A 17,673-nucleotide genomic window follows, 5' to 3' on the forward strand; every position below is an offset into this window, starting at 1 on the left:
TGTGGAAAAATTTAAGGACAAAAATGCCAGACTGCTTAGGTGGAGCTTGTTATTGCGGCTATTCAATTTGACAATTGTGCAGGTGGCAGGTCACGAAAACGTGATATCTGATATATTGTCGAGACTTGAATGGGGGCATTCTGTGGTTGGTATGCCGCAGCCCGAATTCGCATGTGGTTGTGCATGTTTGCATATGCATAATTAGTAGAGTGTATATATGTGTTTTAGACGACCAACCAGTTTGTTTTCGAAGGGTTTTAAAAATGAAACCTATATTTGCTAATGATGGATTTTTTTTTAATGAGAGTGTCACAAAGCTGGTCCTTTTTTTTGTAAAAGCTGCTCCTTTATTCAAGGATACCGTGTGCTTGATTTGTTTTTCCAGTGGAGTCATAAAACTCTCCCAGCTCAAAGGTGACTAGTTTAATACAAAACTAGTTAGGAAGTCAACAGTGAGCTGTGCGAAAACAGTTTGCTACAATTTCTCTCCTTCTGAATCTCTAACTTCAACTTGTAAGCAATTACCCATTTTTATTGTTTTTTTTAGGAGGTTTGCTTTTTGGAACTGTTGTGAAAATTCGGAATAGCATAATTAAGTCTAGTTTCGATAGATTGAGTTCTGTATGGGTTCTTTATTCAATTATTTGTGTTTCATCGTGTAGTTTTGTGACTTTTTTTCTGTTTTAAAAGCTGGTAGTCAACTTCACTAACTTACTCTGGGTAATGTTCCCTGTATATTTACCAACACAAATTACGAAGTTATGATCTGGCTGCCTGATTAAGATTGCTTTGAGTATTCTTGCCTCGTCCATAACACTGAAATGAAAAGCTAAAATCGCTGCATCGAAAAGCATGCAAAGCGCAATAATCTGGATGTATTTGGGACCAATTGTCTATTTCCAAAACTATTGCCAAGGAAGATGACTAAGGATTTGACAAATTAACTTCTAGCGAGTTATATCACCAAGCTTGCATCCCAAAGTCAATCCAACATTTCTGACAAATGTTGGGAATGTGCTTCCTTTGAGTGACTAATAATCACCAGGTCAGCTACGTAAACTCTAAACTCAACATAATCCGGAAATGGCCTCATATGTTCGTCTCTGAAATGTATCTGTTGCGTTTTTCAAATGGAAAGGCGTACATTTAAATTGATCCACTCCATTCGGTGTTATGAAAGGCAAAGTAGTCTTCAATCTTCCAGTCAACAGTACCTAGCAGTATCCTCTGAGCAAATCCAACATCTATAATGAAGTTAGTTGTCACACCTTTTTCAATACAATCATCCAAACGTGGAATCGGATATGCATCTGTCTTTGTGATGACATGACTTCGTGATAGTCTGCACACAATCATTAGTTACTATACAGTTTTGGCATCATTACTATGGGTGAATTCCATTCATTTTTTGGAGAGCAGCCTTCTCCTGCAATGGTCTGTTTCTTTTTCGACTATCTTTTATGACTACAGGTTGCAGGCACAAAGATAGAACTAAATAATTGATTATGTGGTAACTACGTTCTGTCCAACACTTGCACCTGATGCTGTTTAGCATGCAAATCGGTCTGTTTTGTAACTGAAGACAATAAAAGCCTCTCCAGGTTGTCCTTTCATATCTAGGTCTGGCTCGTGCTGCTCCAGACATGTCCTGCACTCTTCGTTTAACCAGGGTTGATCCCTCGCTTCATAGTTACTATAGAGTGTGAGATGTGCCAAACCGTGGGGTTACAGATTTATGAGTGGTGTAGCGCAAGGTTCTGCTGCTGCTGATGGCCCACTGCGTCTCATGGATCCCTCGTGGTTAGTTGCTCGATCTACTTGAAGTGTGCTCCATTCACCACACAGATTGCTACTTGACATGGTGAACTGTCTACAAAAATGGGAAGGTAGCCCTACCGCCCCACTAGGTCTGTGCAATGTACGTTCTTAGCGATATATAAAATAGAGAGCTGTATCTGCAGCAGGCGAATTGGTGACTATGTAGTCAGCTATACGATTCTTTTTTATTTATTCCTGCATAACATGCCGCAGAGAAATTTGGCAGTCACCGGATCCAGCATCAATGCTGTGCACGAGATTGACTTTGTACGAAGGAGCTGACCCCTCTGCCTGATTCTGATTTGTCAGTGGGACGGAACCGACCAGAGAGCATGGTGAGCTTGTCTGGCACATTGTCCTGTTCACAACATCTGACTGTTGCTGGATTAGTCTGTCGGAAATATACTCTAGATCACTTTTACATTTTGTACAGTGAAGGGTGACGGTCACTTTATTTCTGACACATTTTTAAAAAAATCAAACATTGCTTTTCTTTCTCAGTTCAAAACAATTTAAGTGAATAATAATTAAATTACCAGAGCACACACCTAACTGTTACACAATTCAGTGACTTGAATACACAGCTGATTCCTATTCAGATCAGTGAACACGCCATCTTGCTGTCTGAAAAGCTGTTGAAAATAACTTTAGAAAGAACCTGAAGTCGGACGCAGTGGTACTGCACTTCACTACAATCTCTGAAGCATTGGCTATCTCTTATAGCTGTCCAGAGACCTTCCAAAGTGGAGCTCGACAATTATTCACACAATCCCTCACAGGAGACCAGTTACAAACATACCTGATCAACAGGGAAATATGTGGGGCAAACTGGCCAATAGGTGTCACATGGCTCATTGCTGATTGAAAAATAGTTCAAATTCTGTAAAACCGGCTCCAGGTGTGACCTGCTATTTCATCTCTTCTGGTTTGCCACCTTAAATCTGTAATTCTGCACCTTGGATGAAGGATTATACAAAGTGATGGACTTCTGCAGCACATGGCGTTCCACATGCAATGCCTCATTAATTAGATTAGATTTTAGATTACATTACAGTGTGGAAACAGGCCCTTCGGCCCAACAAGTCCACACCGACCCGCCGAAGCGAAACCCACCCACACCCCTACATTTACCCCTTACCTAACACTACGGGCAATTTCGCATGGCCAATTCACCTGACCCTGCACATCTTTTGGACTGTGGGAGGAAACCAGAGCACCCGGAGGAAACCCACGCAGACACGGGGAGAACGTGCAAACTCCACACAGTCAGTCGCCTGAGGCAGGAATTGAACCCAGGTCTCAGGCGCTGTGAGGCAGCAGTGCTAACCACTGTGCCACCGTGCCGCCCACTAATTATATTCATTGCATGCCAGCTTCGCAATGTCAGTATCCAAACAGAATTGTGCAATAAGATTGATGGCCAGCGTGATCCCAGCCCAAACTTCCTGTGCATGCCTTGAGCTGAAATGTTCTGTGTAAATGTTTTCAGCATTGTGCTAATCATTAACAGCAAAGTGTACTTCCGAAGAGCTGACATTCTTTGATAATACCAAACTTTCTATTGTACAGTAAACACAAAATGTCCCCATTTATTCAGGTCACTTTTATGACAACAATATGATGAAAGCAATGCACATATCAGAGTAAGGGGATTTGAAATGACGAGTCTCACTACTCTACTCAAGAACAAATTATGTTTTTGTACACGGATGTTAAAAATAGGCAACTGTTTTCCCTCCTGTGCTCATATTCACACATAATCATTTTCCTGACAACACCATCATGTGTCTATGCGTTCTACAGTCAAATATGAGTACGTTTCAGTTGTTTCTGTTGATCTAACAGCTCACTAATGTAGTGTGTGAGTGTCACTATCTGTTTGACGATTGGTGTTTAGGCCAAAACTCTGACAGAAAGACAGATTGTTTCAAACAGCATATTCCTTAAGCAGTTCACAACAAACAAGATGCTGACTGAAACCAACGAGCCTGCACTCACAAATCCTAAAACGCAGTGTTCAGTACTGGGCATGTTTGGACAATATTTTACATTCCAATTTATTCATGGAATGTGATTGGGTCGGTATTTACTGTCCATCCCTTTTTGTCATTGAAGGTAGTGGTGAACGGCCATGTTAACCGCTGCAGTCCATGCACTGCAGGTCAACTTACAATACTAGTAGGGAGGGAACTTGGAATAGTGATACTGAAGAAACAGGAATGTTCTCCCAAATCAGTATGGCGGATGGTTTGGAACTGAACTGGAATATTTATCTGCTGCTGTTGTCCTTCTTGATGGTCGTGGTTTCAGAGGTTTTTTTTAAGGAGTCTTGCTAAATTTCTGCAGAGCATTGCACAGATGTCAGACATGGCTGCTACTCGGCGTCAGTGTATCAGTGGTGAAGATGGACTCAGCCAGGCAAATGGCAGTGGTGATAGGGGTGTTAAGCATACACACGTCCATTTTTTGTCTGATAGACTGTGGACACGTTTTCGAAAATCATGAGGAAAGTTATCTCAGCTGGAATACTGGCCCCTGACAAATACGCCTACCTGAAGTGTGTGGTGCTGGAAAAGCACGGCCGGTGCATTTCAAGCATAAGCTCTTCATTAGTATTGTGATGGGAATTCTTCATAAAGAGCTTTTGCTCGAAACGGCAATTCTCCTTGTATGCTGCCTGACCGGCTGTGCTTTTCCAGCACCACACACTCTTCAGCTCTGATCTTCAACATCTGTAGTCATCACTTTCTCTGACATCATTGGAGAAAATGAATGGATATAGTTCAAATCTTTTGGCACTGAAAAGCACAACAGGTCAGGCAGCATGTGAGGCGCAGGAGAGTCGACGTTTTAGCAGAAACCATTCACAAGATTGTTGAATGTATTTATATTGTCAGTCTTAGAGTCATAGAGTCATAGAGATGTATAGCATGGAACCAGACCCTTCGGTCCAACCCGTCCATGCCGACCAGATATCCCAACCCAATGTTGTCCCACCTGCCAGCTCCTGGCCCATCTCCCTCCAAACTGTTCCTGTTCATATTCCCATCCAAGTGCCTTTTAAATGCTGCAACTGTACCAGCCTCCATCACCTCCTCTGGCAGCTCATTCCATACACGTACCACCCTCTGAGTGAAAAAGTTGCCTTTTCGGTCTCTTTTATATATTTTCCCAGTCACCATAAACCTCTAGTTCTGGACTCCCCCACCCCAGGGAAAAGATTTTGTCTATTTATTGCATCGATGCCCCTCATGGTTTTATAAACCACTATAAGGTCACGCCTCAGCCTCCGACGCTCCAGGGAAAACAGCCCCAGCCTATTCATCCTCTCCCTATAGCTCAAAGCCTTCAATACTGGCAACGTCCTTGTTAATCTTTTCTGAACCCTTTCAAGTTTCACAACATCTTTCCAATAGGAAGGAGACCACAATTGCACGCAATACTCAACAGTGGCCTAACCAATGTCCTGTACAGTTGCAACATGACCTCCCAACACCTGTACTCAATACACTGATCAATATAGGAAACCATAACAAAAACCTTCTGCACTCTCCTATCTACCAGCGACTCCACTTTACATAGAACATAGAACATTACAGCGCAGTAGAGGCCCTTCGGCCCTTGATGTTGCGCCGACCTGTCATACCAATCTGAAGCCCATCTAAACTACACTATTCCATGTACGTCCATATGCTTGTCCAATGACGACTTAAATGTACTTAAAGTTGAAGAATCTACTACCGTTGCATGCAAAGCATTCCATACCCTTACTACTCTCTGAGTAAAGAAATTACCTCTGACATCTGTTCTGTATCTATCACCCCTCAATTTAAAGCTATACCCCCTCGTGCTCACCGTCACCATACTTAGAAAAAAGGCTCTTCCTGTCCACCCTATCTAACCCTCTGATTATCTTATACGTCTCTATTAAGTCACCTCTCAACCTTCTTCTCTCCAACTTTCATGGAGCTATGAACCTGCACACCAAGGTCTCTTTGTTCAGTACCACTCCCTAGGAGCTTACCATTAAAAGTATAAGTCCTGCAAAGATTTGCTTTCCCAAAGTACAGCACCTCACATTTATCTAAATTAAAACCCACCTGCCACTTCTCAGCCCATTGGCCCATCTGATCAAGATCCCATTGTAATCTGAGGTAACCTTCATCGCTGTCCACTACAACTCCAATTTTGATGTCATCTTCAAACTTACCTACTGTACCTTTTATGCTCCCATCCAAATCATTTATATAAATGATGAAAAATAGTGGACCCAGCATCAATCCTTAATGCACTCCATTATTCACAGGTCTCCAGTTCTCGTTTATGAAAATCCTTGGAATATTAGTAGTTGGGAGCTCAGTGATGGTGATGGTGGTGGCATTGAATGTTACAGAATATGTTTCAGTTCTTGATTTGTAGAGGTGTTCGTTGTCTGGCATGTGAGTTGTGCAAGTGTTATTTGTCAGTTTTAAGAACGTGTCTGCATATTTTGCCTAATTCAGTATCCGACTAATCTGCGAATAGTTTTAAACATTATCCTCTCATTGGCATCACGTCACTTGTAATATTTATTGTGGATTGATGGCAATTTATGCAGCTCAAAATTGTTAAGACAAGGACAGCGAACACTCTTATGTCTCACTGATATTGCCCCTCCCTCTCAACTAGGACGTTTGCTTCAAATTCCAATTGCTCCATAGATATGTGGTAACTTATCAGGATAGACCAATATTAAAGTACCTGCACTAAGGAGTTGAGTGAGAACTTGGTTAGCTCAATCATTTGGATGGCTAATTTGTAATGCGGATTAATTCCAACAGTGTGGGATCAATTCCTGTAAAGGACTGTCCTACTCAACGTCTCGCTCACTTGAGGTATGATCACTGACTAGTTAAATTACCACCAGTTGTCTCTGTCTAACGAGAGAGCAACACTACCATTCCGTAGGAGTACTGTGGCTTACCATTACATTTCTTATCAACAGGTGTAACCAGAAATACCTCGATTGGGGCACTACTGCAGAACTGTCCTGTAGCTGAGACGGCTGCTCTCAACCATCTTTCTTTGTAATCAGGTACGACTTCTAACAGTGCAGACGTTTCCCTAATCCCCATTTGCTGCAGTTGTGCTATTAATTCTGGATGCCACACTCAGTAAAACAAAATTACTGTTGCCTCACTGTCGACTTCAGCTGTCTGCTTTCTTGTTTTCCATCTGTACACCAAGGCTTCAAAGAAGTCACGGGATGAGTGGCCCTGGCAGATTCCAAATTGAGCTTCAAGAGCATGCTGGTGCTGCGGAAGTGCTGTTTGATACCACTGTAGATGACATCTATCATCACTTAACAATGATAGGGATTATGCCAATGGGGCAGTCATTTTTTAGATTAGATTAGATTAGAATACATTACAGTGTGGAAACAGGCCCTTCGGCCCAACAAGTCCACACCGACCCGCCGAAGCGCAACCCACCCATGCCCCCACACGTACCCCAAACCTAACACTACGGGCAATTTAGCACGGCCAATTCACCTGACCTGCACAGCTTTGGACTGTGGGAGGAAACCAGAGCACCTGGAGGAAACCCACGCAGACACGGGGAGAATGTGCAAACTCCACACAGTCAGTCGCCTGAGGCGGGAATTGAACCCGGATCTCTGGCGCTGCGAGGCAGCAGTGCTAACCACTGTGCCACCATGCCACCCACTGTTGTCTTGTCTGTATGTGTACAGGACACATCCAGATAGTTTTCCACATTTTCAGGCAGTTGCCAGTGTTGTAGCCAAGCAAAAACAGCTTGAAATGAATCGTGCCAGGGAACAGAGCATTCCCATCCTCCAATCCCTTCAGCTGTGTGTCGACACTGCACGAAATGAATCGAATTAGCTGATGTCTGCCAACTGGGGCCGACTAATGTACATCATCCCAGCGACACGCCTGTCTGAACATTGTTACGAACGTTTCAGCCTTACTTCTTCTATTCTGCTGGGCTCTTCCATCATGAGGAAGGCGACATTGTGGAGCTTCCTCCTCCAATGAGTTGTTCGATTGTCCACCACAATTTATCCATACCGCATGTGACAGGATTCCGTAGTTTAGGTCTAATTTGTTGGTTACATTTGGCTATCACTTGCTGTTTACGCTATTTGGTAGTACGTTTGGTAACTTCACCTCATATTTAGGTGCGCTTGGTAATTGGTGCTACTCTTGGGAAGCCCTCTTGCATTCTTCATTGAAAAAGGGTTAATGCCCTCAATTGTGTCAGGGTAAATTCGAGCATATACCAGACAGTCAGTGTGAAACTTGCACTGTATTACAATTCTGATGCTGTTGGTAATGACCTAAATCAAGTCAAACAGCGCAGTGTTGATTTATTAGATCGATCTGACAACTGCCCCTTTTCACATAGTGATGGTGTCGCACACACACACAGAGTGTTCACAAAGTGGTACTTTGCCTCCAGCAATACTGTATGCGATAGTCAGTGTTACAATATGGTCATCGTTCAATGCGTCTGCAGCTGGTAGATTGGTAAGGATGTGTTCAATTATGTTTTTTCCCTCTTAATAGTTCCCTCTCTGTCAAGTGTTTATATCAGAGTGGTGCTGGAAAAGCACAGCAGGTCAGGCAGCAACCGAAGAGCAGGAAAATCGACGTTTCGGGCAAAAGCCCTTTATCAGGAATAGAAGCAGGAAGCCTCTAGGGGTGGGGTGCTGGGGTTGAGGAGAAGGTAGCCAAGAGTACAATAGGTGAATGGAGGTGGGGATGGAGTGAGAGGTCAGCGAGGAGGGTGGGGAAGGTAGCAAAGAGTATAATAGGTGAATGGGGGTGGGGATGGAGGTGATAGGTCAGAGGAGTGGGTGGAGCGGACAGGTGGGAAGAGATATTAGCAGGTAGGACAGGTCATGACGACAGTGTTGAGCTGGTAGGTTGGAACTGGGGTACGGTGGGGGGGAATGAGAAAACTGGTGAAGTCCACATTGATGCCCTGGGGTCGAAGTGTTCCAAGGCGGAAGATGAAGCGATCTTCCTCCAGGCGTTGGTTGATGAGGGAGCGGCGGTGAAGGAGGCCCAGGACCTGCTTGTCCTCGACAGAGTGGCAGGGGGAGTTGAAATGTTGGGCCACGGGGTGGTGGGGATGATTGGTGCAGGTGTCCCAGAGATGTTCCCTGAAGCCCTCTGCGAGGAGTTGTCCAGTCTCTCCAATGTAGAGGAGACCGTACCAGGAGCAACGGATACAATAAATGACATTGGTGGATGTGCAGGTGAAAGTTTGATGGATATGGATGGCTCCTTTGGGGCCTTGGATGATAGTAAGGGAGGAGGTGTGGGCCCAGGTATTGCAATTCCTGCGGCGACAGGGAAGGGTGCCAGGATGAGATGGTGGTTTGTTGTCGGGCGGGGACCTGACCAGGTGGACACGGAGGGAACTATCTTTGCAGAAAGTGGAAAGGGGTGGTTAGGGAAATATATCTCTGGTGGCGGTGTCCGTTTAGAGATGTGGGCGGATGATACGGTTAATGCGAATGTTGGTAGGGTGGAAAGTGAAGACCGGGGGGGTTATGGTTGCAGGGGTGGGGTTTGATGGCAGAGGTGCGGGATGTGGATGAGGTGCGTTGGAGGGCATCTTCAACCACGTGAGAAGGAAAAGTGTGATCTCTAAGGAAGGAGGCCATCTGGTGTATTCTGTCATGGAACTGGTCCTCCTGGAAGCAGATACGGCGGAGGAGGTGGAATTGGGAATACGGGATGGCATTTTTGCAGGAGGTAGGGTGGGAAGAGATGTAATCCAGGTAGCTGTGGGAGTCGGATGATTTGCCAAAAGTGTCAGTGTGAAGTCGGTCGACATTAATGGAGATGGAGAGGTCCAGGAAGAGGAGAGAGGTCTAGTGTGTTCTGTGGTGGAACTGGTCCTCCTGAGAGCAGATACTTCTGGTGTGTTCTGTGTGTGTTCCACCCCGAACTTAAATTCACTTGGACCATCTCTAACACCACTCTCCCCTTCCTGGACCTCTTCATCTCCCTATTTCTGTATCCTTCTCCAGCTACCACACCCCTTCCTATCTCTGTCACCTGCACCAATTATTCCAGCCATCTTTATCGCTGTGAACGTCTCCAAAAATCACACTCCTCCCAATCTCTGTAACCACCTCCAGAGAATACTTCTTTCCATATCTGTCTCCTCCTCCATCAACTGCACACTTCCTTTGCTCAGCAGTCACCGGCAGACACTATTCCTTCCTCATCTCTGTAATCCCCTCGAGTACTTGCAATCCGCTCTATTACTGAAACCACTTCGAGGTCCTACACTGTTCCCTAATTTTGCAGCATCCTTCAGCCAATGCACACGTCCCTAATTGTGTAACGTCTCCAATCCCTAACCTTTCCCTAGCACAGTAACCGCATCACCTATTTGAGCCCTTTCTTTCACTGTTATCACCACCATCGCATACATCCCACATGATCGCTGTAACCTCCAACCCCTACACTCCTCCGTATCTCCATTATATTCACCAACCTCTAACAAACCTCTTTATCTCTATGTCCTCCTGCAGCCCCCGACAAGCTTCCCATTTCTGTAATCTCCTAAAACCGGTACATCACTTCATATTTCTATAAATTACTCCAGACTCCAAAGATAATACCATTTCTACACTCCTTCATGTTTCTGTAAGATCCTCCAGCCCTGGCATCCCTCTCTATCGCTGGAAATTGCTCCTGCCACCACAACCTTCTTTCGCACTGGAACCTTCACCAGCTATTCCAGTCCTCCGTATCGCTGTAATTTCTTTCAGAATGTGTCACTCTATATCTCTGTAATCTCATCCAGCTGCGAGATTCATCCTTGTATCTGTAAGGAGGAATCACCCCTCCCATTCTTATTAACCTTCTCCAACGGTACTCCTCTATTTCTGAAGCATCCTCTAGTACCTTCACTCCTCTTTATCTCTAAATTGCCCATCAATGATGTACCTTCACACCTGTCGCTGCAATTTCAGCCACCTTCTACACGACTCCATATTTCTGTCATATTCTCAGTCGTTACACACCTTCGAACTTCTGCATCTTTCTCTTACACTGACGCTCCCCACAATCTCTATCATCACTTCCAGAATATGTCCATCTCTATTAGCGTAAAATTCTCCAGCATCGATATCATTGTTAACCATGTACTCTCCTCCTTTCTGCACTACTCGCTGTCTTTGTATTCTCTACCAGCACCTTACAGGTCTGGTGGCCTTGAGGATAAATCACTACCAGTCGTTCCTCTCTCCAATGGAAGAGCAGCCTTAATGGTCTGGTAACACTATGGCAACACAACAACTCCTCTTTATCGCTGATACCTCCTCCAGCCTGTGAATCTCGGCATGCCACAGTACTTAGTTTGAGAATCAGCGGAGCGAAGGCTGAACAGGAGCGGATGGGACACGGGAATTGACGGGTAAGTTAACTTATATACTCGTTAAAGCCGAAGGACTGCACGAGTAGCATTTCCTACCCGACATCCTCCTCCTCTAAACAAAGCAAATTACTGTAACATGATTGGTAACATTAGAATTCTTTAAAAAGAAAACATATTTGGCCAATTTGGAGAACAGCGATGGACGCTAGGGCAGTTCATGCTCCTCTTGCCGTATGTGGAAGAGGAGGATCACAACGAGTCTCTCCGCTGACTTCGCCTTCAAGACGTGTATCCAACTAAAGCTCCTCACAGATCCTGTTACGGAGCTGGAGCTGGAGTTGGATGAGCTTTGGATCATTCAGGAGGCTGAGGGAATGATAGGAGGGGTTATGTAGAGACGGTCACAACTAGGTTAGAGGACAAATTATCGTCAAGAGATCAAAAGTGAATAAGCAGACAGTGGAGGGAACCCCTATGGCCATTGCACTTAATAATAAGTATACTGCTTTGAGTAATGTTCCGAGAGGAGGGGGAATGATCTACCAGGGGAAAGCCAAAGCGGACCGGTCTCTTCTACTGAGCGTGGTTCTGTGGCTCAGAGGGAAGAGGGTAAAATAGGAGACCGGTAATGATAGGAGATTCAATGGTTTGAGGAACAGACAGGGATTCTGTGGTCGCGATCGAGACTCCCTGATGGTATGTTGCCACTGGGAAACAAGGTCAGGGATGTCTCAGATCGAGTCAACAGGACTCTGAAGGGGGAGAGGGAGCAGCCAGAAGTCGTCGTTCACTTCAGTAATGACATCAGTAATGACATGATCCACTTCCGATGGAAGCTTATTCCATATGTATATTACCCTCTGTGTAGAAAGAAAATGCCCCCATGTTCCCTTTTCGTCTTTTTGTGTCTCAACTTAAATTGGTGCGCTCTAGTCATCGATTTCCCAACCCTGTGAGAAAGAGTGAGTGCATTCATCCTATCCATGCCTCTCATCAGCTTATACACTTTTATCAATGCCCGCTTCAGTCTCGTACACTCTGAACAAAAATGTCCTTGGTTACCCCACCTCTCCCTGTAACTCACACTATTAAGGAACTTGTCCAAATGCCACTGCTCTACCCATACATGTGCACTTTAGTCCTTGTGCGGTCCCTTTTCTCTTCGTGTTTAATGTACTTTAACTATCACTTCGAATTCATCCTAATATTCTCAGCCCAGGATATATTTTGTCTTCTTTTCTCCCTTCTGATTTCCTTCTTTAGCAACTATTGTATACCTTATGTACCTGGAGGGATTCTCTTGGTTTGAGCTGCCTGTCGCTTTCCATATCTCCTTTCTTCTGGTCAAAGCTTCAATATCCAATGTCATCCAGTGTTCCTTATTCTTGCCAAACTTGCCCTTCACCCTCAAGGGAGGTATATCCATGAACATTAGCTGTCTCCCTTTCAAAGGCATCCCACTTGTTGGAGGTCTCTTTATCTATAAACAAACTGCCCCACACAAGTACTGTCTGTCCTGTCTAATTATATCAGATTTGTTTTGCCCTGTTACGAACTTGAACCAGTCGACCAGTTTTGTCCCTCTCAGAAATTGTTTTTAATTGAATAGAACTTTAGTCATTGGTCCCAAAATGTCCCCCTACTGCCACCTGTGTCACCTGTCCTACTGTATTTACCAAGAGTACGTCGAGGTTTGCCCATTCCCGAGTAGAACCCTCTATGTTGTGTTTGAGAAAACTTCTCTGGACAAACTTAACAAATTCCATCCCATCTAATCCCTTAACGTTCTGGCACTCCCAGGCTATATTGGGAAAATTAAACTCCTATTATGAAAACCGTGCTGCTCCTGCAAGTCTCCACAATCGCCACGTATATTTGGTCATCTAATTCCTGGAGACCATTTGGGGACCGATATTACAACCCAATAACGTCTCCATCCTTAACATATTTCTTAGCTACACTAACAAAGTTTATTAAATGATTCTTCAGTTACTTGATTGCCGATAGCTGCTGTGATACCAACCTTCATCAAAAATGCAACGCCGCCTCCCCTCCTTAGACCATGTGTGTTCTACCTAAAGAACCTGGACCCGATCTCATTAAATTGTCAATCCTGTCGCTCTCTTAGCCATGATCCTGTATTAGCTATAACATCCCAATCCCACATATCTATCCACGCCCTCAGTTTTTCGGTCTTACTGGTCAGCCATCTAGTATTGAAATAGACGCAATTTAATCTAACAATCACCCTTGCTCCCTGTTGTGTTCCAGCCTGACCTGCCATTTCACTTTACTATTTCTGATAACTGTACCTCCTTCCAACCTCGCACTTGCCTCACTGGTGTTAAGAATCGCACATCCCTGTCAATCTAGTTTAAATCCTCCCTTGAAGCACTGGCAAACCCGGCCGTCAGGATATCGTCACCAAACAGTTCAGGTGGGACCCATCCCTCGTGAACAGATCACCTCTGTCACAAAACAACATTCCAAAGCTCTAAAAATCTGAATCTCAAACTTCTTGACCATTTCGTTTAGCCACACATTAATTTGCCATACCCTCCTGTTCGTAACCTGAATAGAACGTTACACTGGAAGTAATCCATAGATTGTCACCAACGACGTCCTGGTTTTGAAAGATTTTGTTTCTTCGAGCTCTCTATAATCACTCCAGAGGATCTTATCCCTATTTCTACGTGTCGTTAGTCCCAACATAGACTCATAGAGTAATAGAGATGTCTAGTATGGAAACAGACTCTTCCATCCAACCCATCCATGCCGTCCACATATCTCAACCCAATCTAGTTCCACCTGCCAGCACCCGGCCCACACCCCTCAAACCCTTCTTATTCATATACACATCCAAATGTCTTTTAAATGTTGCAATTGTACCAGCCTCCACCACTTCCTCTGGTAGTTTATTCCATATACGTACCACCCTCTGTGTAAAAGAGTTGTCCCTTTTATCTCCTTTATATCTTTCCCGTCTCACACTAAAACTATGCTCTCTCATTCTGAACTGCTCTACCCCAGAAAAACGAACTTTGTCTATTGATCCGATCTATGCCACTAATAATTTTGTAACCTTCTATAAGATCGCCCCTCAGCTTCCAACGTTCCAAGGAAAACAGCTCCAGCCTTTTCAGAATCTCCCTATAGCTCAAATCTTCCAACTCTGGCATCATCCTTGTAAATATTTCCTGAACCCTTTCAAGTTACACGATATATTTCCAATAGGAAGGAAACTAGAATTGCACGCAATCTTCCAACAGCGGTCGAACCAATGTCCTGTACAACCACAACATGACCTCCCAACTCCTTTACTCAATACACTGACTGATAAAGGAAAGCATATCAAACGCCTTTTTCACTATCGAATCAACCTGCAACTCCACTTTCAAGGAGCTATGAACCTGCATTTCAGGGTCTCTTTGTATGCAACATTCCCTAGGACCTTACCATTAAGTGTATAAGTTCTGTTAAGATTTGCTTTCCCAAAATGCAGCACCTCGCATTTATCTGAATTAAACTCCATCGGCCACTTCTCAGCCTATTGACCAATCTGATCAAGATCCTGTTGTAATGTGAGGTAACCTTCTTCCCTGTCCACTACATCGCCAGTTTTGCTGTCACATGCAAACTTACTAATTATAGCTCTTATGCTCACATCCAAATCAATGACTTATGGCTGCTCATCCTCCCCCTTGAGAACATTTTGCAGCCCACACTGGGTAATCATGGATCCAGGCATCTGGAAGTTAACGCACCATTCTGGATTCCTGTTTATGGCCACAGAATCTCCTGTCTGCCTCCTTTATTATCGAGCCTCCGATCTCAAAGGTACCGTTTACATTGTCCTTTTCTCACTGGGCCCCAGCGTCGGCCATAGTATCAAAAGCCTGGGTCCTGCTGCTTTCCCCTGAACGGTTACACGTAATCTATTCACCCCATTGAACAGTATCCACAATAGTGCATTTGTTTCCGAGGCGAATGGCCACGTGGCGCCTGCACTCTCTGCCTTCATACTTTAGTGGTTTCCTGGTGGTTACCTCGCTGCACTCTGCCTGGAACACAACTGGAAGCCTGTTGGGTTAAATTATATTTATTTCAATGCAAGACGTTCGATAAATAAGGCCGACAAAATCAGTGCGTGGATAACCATGTGAAACTGGAACATTATGTTCATTACAAGAACATGGCTGATGTAGCCACTTGGGTGTGACCATGTCACAAAATCTCTTATCTATAATGTGCTCAGTATCTCGGATGATGCTGAGTACATCCAGGGCCAACCTCAGCTCCAGAACACGGTCTTCCAGGAGCTGCAGCTTGCTGTACTGTCCACAGGCGCAGTCATCAGGGATGGTGGAAGTCTCCCTTAGCTCCCAGAGCCTGCCTAACTGCCATCTGAACTGCTGTCAGATGAAAGAAAACGAGCTTATCTGTAATTTGCTGAGCTGTTTCTCTCTAAATACTCTTGAAATAAAGCCTTTCCGCTTATTCTGCTCCAATAAGTTTTGCAACAGCACATCGCTCCATCCCTCAAGAATTAATCATGGTTAGTAAAAGCCGGAAACGCTGCAATGCTGAAGTACTTGGGACTTAAGCCTACTGCAAGTAACATTCCCAAGTCACTGCGAGTGACGGTCTACCATCCAAATTCTAACCAAGCCTGACTCTGCTTAGTTTCTTGAGATCAGATGAGATCAGATATTTTCAGACTAATATTGTCACAGGCCATCTTCACACATTGACACCAGGCCCATGTATACCTGCTCTTCAGTGCAGGTCACTGCTTGTCTTTGGAGAGTGACTTGAGGAGATCTTCCTTCTGGTAGCAGTGACTGCAATGATGCAAACTTTCATGCCAACAGCCCGTCCATTTTATCGTAGCCCACTGCTCGTGCTTTCCATGTATTAGTACTCTTTCTATAAAAATCCTTGCATCCGTCTATTGCAATCTAAAATGGGGGAGGGAGAGAAATTGATGTTCTAGTGCATACGGAGTTATTGGGGAAAAAAAGCAAATGACATCGGAAGAACAGTATGCACATCTGTTCCCTTAATCTGATTTACATTTCAATACGTATATATTTATTCTGAGTCGGAGAAGGAGCGTCGCTCCGAAAGCTAGTGTGCTCCCAATTAAACCTGTTGGGCTATAACCTGGAGTTGTGTGATTTTTATACTTATTCTGATAAGGCTCCATTCCACTTTCCCAAGCTTTCCCACATGTACCACTTGTTCAAAAATCTATCTACCTCAGCCTTGAAGATATTTAATGATTCATCCTTAACAGCCTTCAGCTTTTCCTAGAATGTTTCCCTCTCACTGATGTGTGACTTGGTGGTCTTTAAGTTCCATGTTTTTTTTTCAGCATTCTGTGTGAAAGTTGAATCGAAAGTTTAATCGACACTTATTCTTTCACACCTCGTCTGTGGCCAGAGGCAAAATAAAACGAAAAATAATGGTTATGAAGCTTGTAATTTCCTCCCTCATCCCCCACATCAGCCTAAGATACAGCTCAGCCAGAACGGGGTGTTGTCAGCTGTTTATCTCGCATTAAATTCCTCTTCTTCCTCAGCTCTTGTATCAATCTGCTCAAGGTTCACCTTGCCACTCTCCCTGAATCCAGTCAGTGCTTCTCCAAAGTGAAGAATGATACGAAGAACATGTTTAACCTATTCTGTGGCTCCATGCACAGTTTGCTTCCTTGATCCCTAATACACACCATTCTTTCCTTCCTTATTGACTTCACCTTAATAAACTGAGATAATATCTTGAAATTCTTGTTTATCTTACCCACTAATCTTTTATCATGCCAATTTTTGCTGTGGTTACTTCCCTATACTTCGTATATTATTCTTGTATCTCCACTAACATGTTGAAGTTATACCTGCTCGCAAGTCAAAGCTTTTCCCTGCGCCTCGGTAGACGGGGCAATACATTCAATTCAATTTAGTTCAAGCTGATTTTCGTTACTCCATTCTGAATATTTATAGACCTGCATGGTTCACTTGGCTTGCTTTGCTAAATTTCATCGATGGTGTAACATGTTGGGCTGACGTTCTCTTCAATTCAGTTTAGAGCATGTGACCACTACCCCCCTTCCGCCTTACACTGTTCTGCCATAGGTTTACACAAAAGTAACTGTACTTTGACCAGACTCTGCCTTATTTTAATGAAATCTCCCTCCACAATCCTAAGACTTTTTTTTTGTCTGAACCTTTGACTTTTGTCTTTTCCTGAATAAACTTGAAATGTATGGTGTTAAGGTCACTGCTCCTAAATTACTCTCCTCATCTTGCCTAGAACACCTGATTGGTTGCGTTCCCACAATAAAACTCAGCACTTCGCCGTCTCTTGTAGTATCTGCTACACGTTGACATAAGAAGCTGTGTAGAATAGCTTTCAGACCATCAGGCCCCTCTCAAAAAGTTATCACTACCGCAATAC

The 17,673-nt window shown here is 44.1% G+C and overlaps 1 long non-coding RNA gene across 1 annotated transcript; it reads left to right on the plus strand.

Moving 5' to 3' along the window:
* Positions 1 to 445: 445 nt before the first annotated feature.
* LOC122562493 lies at positions 446 to 11,239 on the plus strand. Its single transcript, XR_006315337.1, has 3 exons — positions 446 to 513; positions 6,803 to 6,892; positions 11,037 to 11,239. It is a non-coding gene; the product is annotated as an uncharacterized LOC122562493 (long non-coding RNA).
* Positions 11,240 to 17,673: the final 6,434 nt, after the last annotated feature.

The sequence above is a fragment of the Chiloscyllium plagiosum genome, chromosome 25 (genome assembly GCF_004010195.1).
Source record: "Chiloscyllium plagiosum isolate BGI_BamShark_2017 chromosome 25, ASM401019v2, whole genome shotgun sequence".
Taxonomy (NCBI): Eukaryota; Metazoa; Chordata; class Chondrichthyes; order Orectolobiformes; family Hemiscylliidae; genus Chiloscyllium; species Chiloscyllium plagiosum.